General features: G+C 49.1%; 1 protein-coding gene across 1 annotated transcript in view; it reads right to left on the bottom strand.

Moving 5' to 3' along the window:
• Positions 1–205, bottom strand: part of LOC118178560 (potassium voltage-gated channel subfamily A member 3-like) — an 11,958-nt gene extending 11,753 nt beyond the window's left edge. The window contains 1 exon segment of the mRNA XM_035347182.1: positions 32–205. The gene's annotated coding sequence lies outside the window, so the exon portion shown is untranslated.
• Between the last annotated feature and the right edge of the window lie 9,195 nt (positions 206–9,400).

Genomic DNA, 9,400 nt, shown 5'->3' with positions numbered 1-9,400 from the left:
CCTCCTCCTCCTCCTCCTCCTCCTCCTCCTCCTCCTCCTCCTCCTCCAGGCAGAGGCAGACGCAGCCGCCCCGCTCCTCCGGCGGCTGCCGCGGCTCTGAGCAGCCGAGGCTGCTCTCAAAAAATCCGCCCCCAGCCCTGGCACCGCCTCGCTTAGCCGCCAGAGCACCCCCCGGCCCTGCCCCGCGGACACCCCCCACCGCACTGCCCCCCCGACCCGGGGAGCCCCTTGGGCACGGCTCGGGCGCGGCTTGGAAGGAGTCGGCGCCTTGGCCGGGGGGCGCCGGGGGGCGTCGCGGGGCTGGGAGCGGGCGCGGAGCTTGCGCTGGCTGGGGGCGCACAGAACAGAGAGCGGGGGGGGATGAGGGGTGCGAGTGAGTGTGTACTTGTGTGTGTGCGTGTGCAAGGGCGTGTGTGCAAAAGTACGTGTGCGCAGGTTTGCCTGTGTGTGCATGTGAGTGCATGAGTGTGTGCATGTTCGCTCGTTTGTACATGCATGTGTGCTCACACGTATGTGTACATGCATGTGTGAGCAAGTGCACATACATGTGTGTATGCCTATGTGCATGCACATACTTGCATGTGTGAATGTGCATCCCCACAACAAAATCAATGGCAGAGTGAAACTGAGCCACCTTGACAAAGGCAGTTTCACTCTGAACCCTAGTCTGCATTTCAGACTTTCCTGCAAGACAGCTTAAGGCTTTCAATTTTTTTCTTGCTTCAATTGATCTCTTTTGCAAATAGTTCAGCTTTGGTCCAATGGGATGTTTTAAGGAGAAAGCCCCCTCCACAGATACATTGTACTGGCAATTGCAGCATCCCTACTACACATGCACACATGGACAACCCCCACCCCCCCACCCCTCCCCCCAGTCCTTGCACCCTTCTCCTCCACCCTGGTCCCCATTTTCCTAAGCCCCCTTGATGGCTCCCCAGAAGTGTTTGCATCCCAGCCATATGCCAGGTGAGGCTGCAGGAATTCAGGCCATCACTGTGACTTCGTGGGCCGGGGCTGTGCACAAAGGGCCACCACGCTGTCACTCCCACAGGAGCCCCGCCACAGAGGAGGCAAAAACCCCGCCAGCAGCCCTGCTTCAGCTCCTCACCATGGTTATTTTTAACAAGCACAGCCTCCAGAAGGTAGGGAGAGAAACAGATGAAAAGATCAAACTTATTTATACTTTAAACTAGAAACAAGCTGTACAAAATATACAAACCCATGGGGGAAAACAGCAATAAATATTGCTGCAGGAGCCGAGTCTGTACTACACAAGGAAACGGATCTGAGCAAGCCCAGCCTGCCTTCCCCTTTCTGCTGACAGGTCTGAGAGGGGGTTACAAGCCCCCAGGCAGAAGATGTCATGGAGGTACCCCCCATCAGCCTCAGTGAGGTGTCTGGCCCAAAGGATGCTCCTGGATGTGGTGTGTGGCCGACCACCAACCACCAGCGGCAGCACTGCCCTGGCGCTGTGTTTTTCACACCAGCAGCAGGGCAGCAGCTCAGCACGGCCATTGGAAGACAGCCACACACAGGAACACTCATCTGCAGGCCATATCACCGTCACCCTTCCCTGGCCTTGGACACACATTCCTTGTCACCACCCCGTTGGCTTTAAGCCGCTTTTTTGAGTCCTGTGCTGTTCACTGGCTGAGTGTCGCCCAGTACAAGGGAGCTAGGGCAACAGGCTTCCTGCCTTGCTCCCCCATCATTCCTATGGCAATTAACAATGCTAATCAGCAACATGCTTCCAGCAAAGCATCCCTCCCATTCCACACAGCATCACATGGGACAAAGCAGGAAAGCGAGCTCCAGGGCATCTTTAACCCTTGAAGTGCCATTACTGTTTAGAGGATGGGAAAAAATCCTGGAAACAACCATTCGTATCCAAGACCTTAGCACTGCTCTCTGCAGGTTTCATGATCATGCAACAGCCATCATCTGCTCCCTGCATACGTGTGTGTAGCACATACAGAGTTGTCTGGCTCACCTCTTTCCTCTGCTAGGATTTCTGCCAATAAATCATTGTCATCTGGTCGAAGACAAACAAGGCTCCTTTATACCATAAACATTTATTGATGACAAAAGGCTTGAGGCAACAAGGCATAATGTCTATAATTGCAACAGTTTACTCTGGATCTCAGTCGGGGGTAAATTCTTTGGAAATCAGTACCGGCCCTATCGAGAGAGCCATGTATCTTCAGGATGCTGCTGGGAAAAGCCCTTCCCTTAAAACCAGGCAGAGAACTGAGCAGCACCCATCAGCTGCAGTGCAGCAGCAGACATTAATCCCTCAGCTCTGGGCAGTTCTGGTCCAGCATCACCTGGCTCAAAGACTTTTGGGGGGGCTCCAGTGAAATGACCCAAGGCACTGCGTGGCTGCCTGGCCCTCTTTCTTCCTCGCTGCTTCCACCTAATCCTATCAAATCTAATTAAGCTCTGCTAGGCCAGCAGCTCACTACAGCTGGAGTGACAGCACTGCCAGCGCTGCAGGCATCCTCGTGGGGGCTGGGGGGGGGGGGGACGGGGACGTTGCACACAGGCACATCACCAAGCCCACAGTTGGTCAAGCAGCCCAGGTTGTGTCCCAAACCAGGAGATTTGGGGATGGTTGCAGAGGCGTGGGGTCAGTTTGGGTCCAGGACAAACAGTGCTGGTAAAAGCCCAGGGGAAGAGACATCTCTGCAGTCTCCCCTTTGCTTTCCTGCAAAGTGCAGCATTAAACACTCCTCCAGGCTCTGGCTTTTCTCTTTAATGCAAGATGTCCACATCCTTCCCCTGTGAGATCCTCTCTGCTTTTCCATCCAATTCTTCTGTTGCATCTGGTCTCAACAAATTTAATTTTATTCCTAAAGGCCATTTAGGAAATTCCCCTGTGCAATGATCTACAGGCTGACCTATAACCTCAGCTGCAGTTACTACAAAGCAGAGGAGAAAGCATCACTCTTCATTCAGTGGCCTTCTCGGGGTGGATTTCCAAGCAGAGAGGACACAGCTTCACCTTTCCCACTGCAAGACCAGCCCATGGGGGTACTCCTTCAGACTCCTGCACAGAAAGCCTCCAGACCTTTAATCCCAACCCAAGCTGGTCCCAGGCATGGGTTCACCTGCCTTGAAAGCTTGCTGAACTCCATCTCAAGGAGCTTTTTGGGCTTGGCCTTGTTCCTCCCCACCCCTGCCTTACCCCCTGCTAGCCCCACGCAGGGCTGTGTGTCCTCCAGCCTCACCACCTGTGCATGTTGGAGAGTTCTGCCTTCCCTCGTTCTGAATGGGAACCTGCCTCCATTGACAAATCTGGAACAAATTTGCTATTCTTTATTTCTGAGGATCAGAAACCTTTCAGCGCTAACACTGCTACAATAATACCTTAATGCACCATAAATGTATTGTCTCTCCTCCCACAGCAGGGAAAGCACAAAGCTCCAGCTGCTCCATTGGGACAGGATTAACTCACTCGCGACAATTCTCATGTTGTCTTGGAAGCATGAGTTCACCTCTGCTGCTTGTCCCCATACTCAATCCTAATTCTGTGCAAATATTACAGGTGAAGGGTCAATACTGCCACTTGGGTCACTCATTACCTCCTGGGCAGAGCTGAAACTTTTGCAAATGGGTCTGCAGAGGCCCTTCAGCATCAGACAGCTCAGCACCAACTCAACTTCTCAAAATTAACTTGGAGTAACACAAGTTATGCAGCTAAAACAGATGAATGGAGGCTATAACCATGCTCGGCTTAGTTTGCTTCAGCCAGGTTTAGTTGCTTGCTCTTGCTGTAACCTTCAGCTGGTTCTTCCCTTCCAGCTTATCCCTGATTTAATTACAGTTTTTTGCTCTGCAGCTGGGGAGTAAGTCCTACATCGCTACCTCTGGCTCTAGAGTGACCAGTCCTGCCATCCCCACCTTCTCTCTCATGCAGACAGATGGTGGGAATATCCTTGCAGTCTCAGATGCTCCCAACTCACCTCTGTGTCTGGCAAGGTCATGGAGCAGATCCTCCTGGAAACTCTGCTAACACACATGGAAAGTAAAGAGGTGACAGCCAACGTGGCTTCACTAAGGACAGATTGTGCCTGACAAATCTGGTGGCATTCTACGATGGGGCTACAGCACTGGTGGATAGGGGAAGAGCAACTGACACCACTTACCTGACTTGTGCAAAGCACTTGGCCCTGTCCCCCATAATATCATTGTCTCTAAAGTCGAGAAATATGGATTTGATGGCTGGACCACTCAGTGGGTAAGGAACTGGCTGGGTGGTCGCACTCAAAGAGTTGGATAAGACAAGGCCTAGTTGCTTAAAGCTAAAAGACAGTAGGTTTAGATTGGGTGTAAGGAGGAAATTCTTTACTATGAGGCTGGTGAGGCACTGGAACAGGTTGGCCAGAGAAGCTGTGGATGCCCCATCCTTGGAAGTGTTTAAGGCCAGTTTGGATCAGACCTTCAACAACCTGGTGGAAGGTATCCCTGCACATGGCATGAGAGTTGGAATTAGATGATCTTTAAGGTCCCTTCCAAACCAAACCATTCTATGATTCGATGACCCATCCAGAAGATGAGTGCTGTCATCCCAGTGTGCACAGAGAGGGGCTCACAGATGTCTGGCTTCCTTCAAATCAAGCATCCCATCATTTCCTTGTCAAGCCACAAAAGCACCAAATGAGGGTAACACCTCTGGGGTGACAAATTCTGCCCTACTTGCCTCTGCCAATGCCACCCAGGAGGCAGCAGGAAGCATGGGGAGTGAGTCTTGATTTCCCAGAACAAATCTGGTGTTCTAACCATAAAGCATGTGGTCCTTGCTCCTGACCCAGTCTTAGGCTCTGCGTGTCAGTCAGTCATGGAGCAAATCCTTGAATCTCTCCATGCCTCAGTTTCTCATATGTACATTAGGAGAATACTTCTTGCCTCCCACTTACAGTCTATTTAAATCCTGCACCAGAAGTCTTCCGCTGAGCTCATGGTTGGAAAAAATGAGAAAGATACAGAAACTTAGGATAGAGAGCGAAAATCAATGCTTTCTGAATACTGCGGCTTGCTTAAAAGTCAGCACAGGTGAAGAGCATTTCTGCAAGTTCCATACAAACCATAGAACAGGGCATTTAGCACCAAGCACAATGGGTACCAAAAACAGGGGTTCCTCTCCTACTGCAGCAATCCAGCTAACAAAGGCAGTACATCTTTAGAGAACAAACATTACCAATCATTACTATTAGTAAATGAGGGAAGTGAAAATCAAACTGCCATCCCAAAATAGCCAAGCACGGACAGGATTTTTTTTTATTTTTTTATTATTATTTTTTTTTTCTCCATGATGCTATGGATTTAGTAGAATCATAGAATCATAGAATCATAGAATATCCTGAGTTGGAAGGGACCCTTAAGGATCATCAAGTCCAACTCTTGACACCGCACAGGTCTACCCAAAAGTTCAGACCATGTGACTAAGTACACAGTCCAATCTCTTCTTAAATTCAGACAGGCTCGGTGCAGTGACAACTTCCCTGGGGAGCCTGTTCCAGTGTGCAACCCCACCCTCTCTGTGAAGAACCCCCTCCTGATGTCAAGCCTAAATTTCCCCTGCCTCAGCTTAACCCCATTCCTGCGGGTCCTGTCACTGGTGTTAATGGAGAAAAGGTCTCCTGTCTCTCGACACCCCCTTACGAGGAAGTTGTAGACTGTGATGAGGTCTCCTCTCAGCCTCCTCTTCTCCAGGCTGAACAGGCCCAGTGACCTCAGCCGTTCTTCGTACGTCTTCCCCTCCAGGCCTATCACCATCTTCGTAGCCCTCCTCTGGACACTCTCCAACAGTTTCATGTCCTTTTTATACTGTGGTGCCCAGAACTGCACACAGTACTCGAGGTGAGGCCGCACCAGCACAGAGTAGAGCGGGACAATCACCTCCCTTGACCTACTAGCGATGCCGTGCTTGAGGCACCCCAGGACACGGTTGGCCCTCCTGGCTGCCAGGGCACACTGCTGGCTCATATTCAACTTGCTGTCTACCACAACCCCCAGATCCCTCTCTTCTAGGCTGCTCTCCAGCGTCTCATCGCCCAGTCTGTACGTGCAGCCAGGGTTTCCCCGTCCCAGGTGCAGGACCCGGCACTTGCTCTTATTGAACTTCATGCGGTTGGTGATCGCCCAGCTCTCCAACCTATCCAGATCCCTCTGCAAGGCCTTTCCACCCTCATTCGAGTCCACGACTCCTCCAAGTTTGGTGTCATCAGCAAACTTGCTCAAAATACCTTCTATTCCTACATCCAGATCGTTTATAAAAAATATTGAAAAGTACCGGCCCTAAAATGGAGCCTTGAGGGACCCCACTAGTGACCGCCCGCCAGCCTGACGCAGCCCCATTTACCATAACCCTTTGGGCCCTGCCCGTTAGCCAATTGCTCACCCATTGTATGATGTTTTTATTTAGCTGTATGGTGGACATTTTGTCCAGTAGGATCCTATGGGAGATAGGATCCCATAGGATCCTATAGGATCCTATGGGATCCTAGTAGGAGTATTGCATTCCTTTGCCATCAAAGAACCAGATTTTGTGGCTAAACAAGATCAGCCAAATTACTCTGCATTGCCTGGTGATTTCATGTGGTGGCTCCATCGGCTTTAATGGAGCTCCTGAGCTAAATCCCATCCAGTGCTTTGGGGACCAAGGGGTTAAAACTCAGAATAGAGTCAGACCTATTTTAATATCCTAAAAATGTGATTAAGGGGTGGGATTATGTTGGCCAAACAATGTTAATGCAAATTCCCCTGTAATGAGGATCATGTTCCAGGGCCTTCACAATGACAGCAAAATGATAGCCAGTGACTTCTTAAGCATCTCCTGTTGCATGTCATTATTTGGTCATTAAGATATAAGATTACATTGACAAAGCAATTTAACCACAAATCCATGGAGATTGCATGGCAGTGCTGCTGCGTTTTCATTATGGACTTACAAACATGCACACAGGTGCTGGACGGCTGCATTTTGGCACAGTCAGCAGAATGCAAAGCGGCTCCTTGGGGGCTCTCACACGATGCAGGGAGAGCATCAGCCCTAAGTCAGGCAAGAGCTGGGTGCAGAGATGTGACAGCCCCTGTTTGGGGCAGGAGGAGTCATTCCTTGTGCTTTGCTGAATAATTTATTCCAGGAATGTCACTTCTGCTTGGGTTTGGTGACACTCATCCCATCCAGTGAGCTGGCACAAAGCAGTGTTTGCAGCCTACTTATGCCAAGCAGAGCTGACAGCAGCAAAAACTCTGATGTCAGCCCCTCTGACAGCCAAGCCCAGCCATCCGTCTCAATGTGGTTGGAACAGTCTGGCCTAAACCACAGGACTGGTCTCTTCACAACAGTATTTTAAGTGAAATTTTCAGGTGAAATTCAAGGCATTCAGGATGAATTGCTGCCCAACTCTGTTCAGCTACACAAACAGTTATGTTCTTAAATAACACTATTCAGTTTGCACAGAAACACTGTAGAATCTACAAGTTGTTGCTATGCCACAAAGCATTTTTGTAAGGGCTCAAATGTTTGTTTTTGGAACACACGCCCTGCACCTTTTTCCCCACTGTTTAGCCAGTTATATTCAGGAAAAAAAAAAAAAAAAAAAGCAACACAGACATTGCCTGATTTTCCCCGGTCTGTGTGCTGTGTGGTTGGGATGGGAGCCCACCTGATCCCTCCTGTCCCTGGCACCAGGGACTCCCAGCAATGGTGGGAATGAGGTCCCATCAGGGACTACCAGCAATTAGGTCAGTGTGAGCAGAGCAAAGAGGAGACTGGACATGAGCTGTCTCACCAGCACACAGGTTCCCGCAATGTCTGCGCCACCACCTGGAATGCAGGCAAGGGCTTTCCAAGCATGTTGTCTCTTGGATCTCTTCACCTTTCTCCAGTACTCCCAATTGTGTTGTGACTTTTCATTTGCTAGTTCAGTGAATATTGTGTTGGAGAGGAGAGGGATGAACTCTGAGCTGGTAGGAGTGTGATCAACACAGCGTGGAAACAACGTAAGATGATGCATTAGCATCACATTGTGTTGGGGGGGGGGGGGGGGGGGGCGCAAGGGATGTGTACAAATCTCCACTAACCAGGTCTTTGATGTAATTGGGGAAGAGCCATAACTTTGCAAATCTTGCATGAGGAAGAAGCCAGCACAAGGAATTCAACTTCATGCAAGTGTGGTTCTTGGAGAACCAGGCTGGTCCCCCAGGGCATCCCAGTCCCCTATGGCTAGCAGGACTGGGGAGTCCAGATCCAGATCTACCCAGCTCTGGGTCCCAGCCACCCCATGTAGCAGTGGCAGCCCAAAAAGCCAATCCAGGAAGTTCTCTGATTTCCACTAAAATCACATTGAAAATTTTACCATTAATTTTAAAATTAAAAAAAAAAATGCTAAAATTTAAATTAAAACTGGTAAAATTGCTGGTGTTAAAATAGGGAACATGAAGGGTATGAGACAGCTGAGAGAAGACAGAAAAAAGTTTCATAGCACATCCCTTTCCACCTTCTAATAAACAGCAGTAAACTCACTGGTGAAATTATTCTGAAGCCATCCAACTTCCATTAGAGTCTGATAAAGTCAGGGAAAGAAACGGGGCAGCTGCTGTGTGCTTGCAAACATAGAGCAGTAGCACAGAGATGCTCCAGTAGCTGGATCCCCTGGCAACATGGTCCTCAGGCTTTCAATCTCAAAGGAAACAGCTAAAAAGAAAATTAGAACTTGCACACATCACCAGACAAAATATATTACTGTAGCCCTGGCTTCCTGGTTTAAGCTGATTAATGTTTGTAGAGTGTTTTGAAACCAACCAACACAACCAAACACAAACCAACCTTACATTAAACGCTAATGTTGTCATCATTCACTTTCTAGCTGACAGTCCAGGGGAAATTCACTTCTGCCTGAAGGCCCTTCTGTCTACCTCCCACATCTTCACAGTGAATTTATCCCATGACCACCAGTGCTGGGAATCAGCTCGTTATGAAGAGCTCCTCCTCAGCTGTAGTGTGTTGCAAAGCTGGATGTTATTTTCTGCATTTGCAAAGGGCTTGCAAGCACAGAACAGTTTTCAAAACCAGGCAGCAAGCTGGTTTGCATTTAGCTGTAACATCTGGATCCTGGTAAATCTTTCTTGGCCAGTGGTCTTTTGGTAGGGCATAAGCATGGCTAGTAAAAATGAAAGAGATCTGCTAGCAATTAACACAAGATTCTCTCAAATTATTTTTCTTAATTAACCTCCAGAGCAAAAGTAAAAGCAACTGCTTTTTTCCATTTCTCTAAGCCCCAAATGACAAAGCAACCAACTTGGGGATTTCTTTTTTTCTTTGTTTTATTTTATTTTTGTGAGGGGTCTTTTTAGAGTTTCGCCATTTGCTTTCTTTTCTCTGATATATCAGGAA

Source organism: Oxyura jamaicensis, chromosome 26 (genome assembly GCF_011077185.1).
Source record: "Oxyura jamaicensis isolate SHBP4307 breed ruddy duck chromosome 26, BPBGC_Ojam_1.0, whole genome shotgun sequence".
Lineage (NCBI taxonomy): Eukaryota > Metazoa > Chordata > Aves > Anseriformes > Anatidae > Oxyura > Oxyura jamaicensis.
Note: the sequence above shows the minus strand (reverse complement) of the source record. Positions and strands in the feature narration are given on the sequence as shown.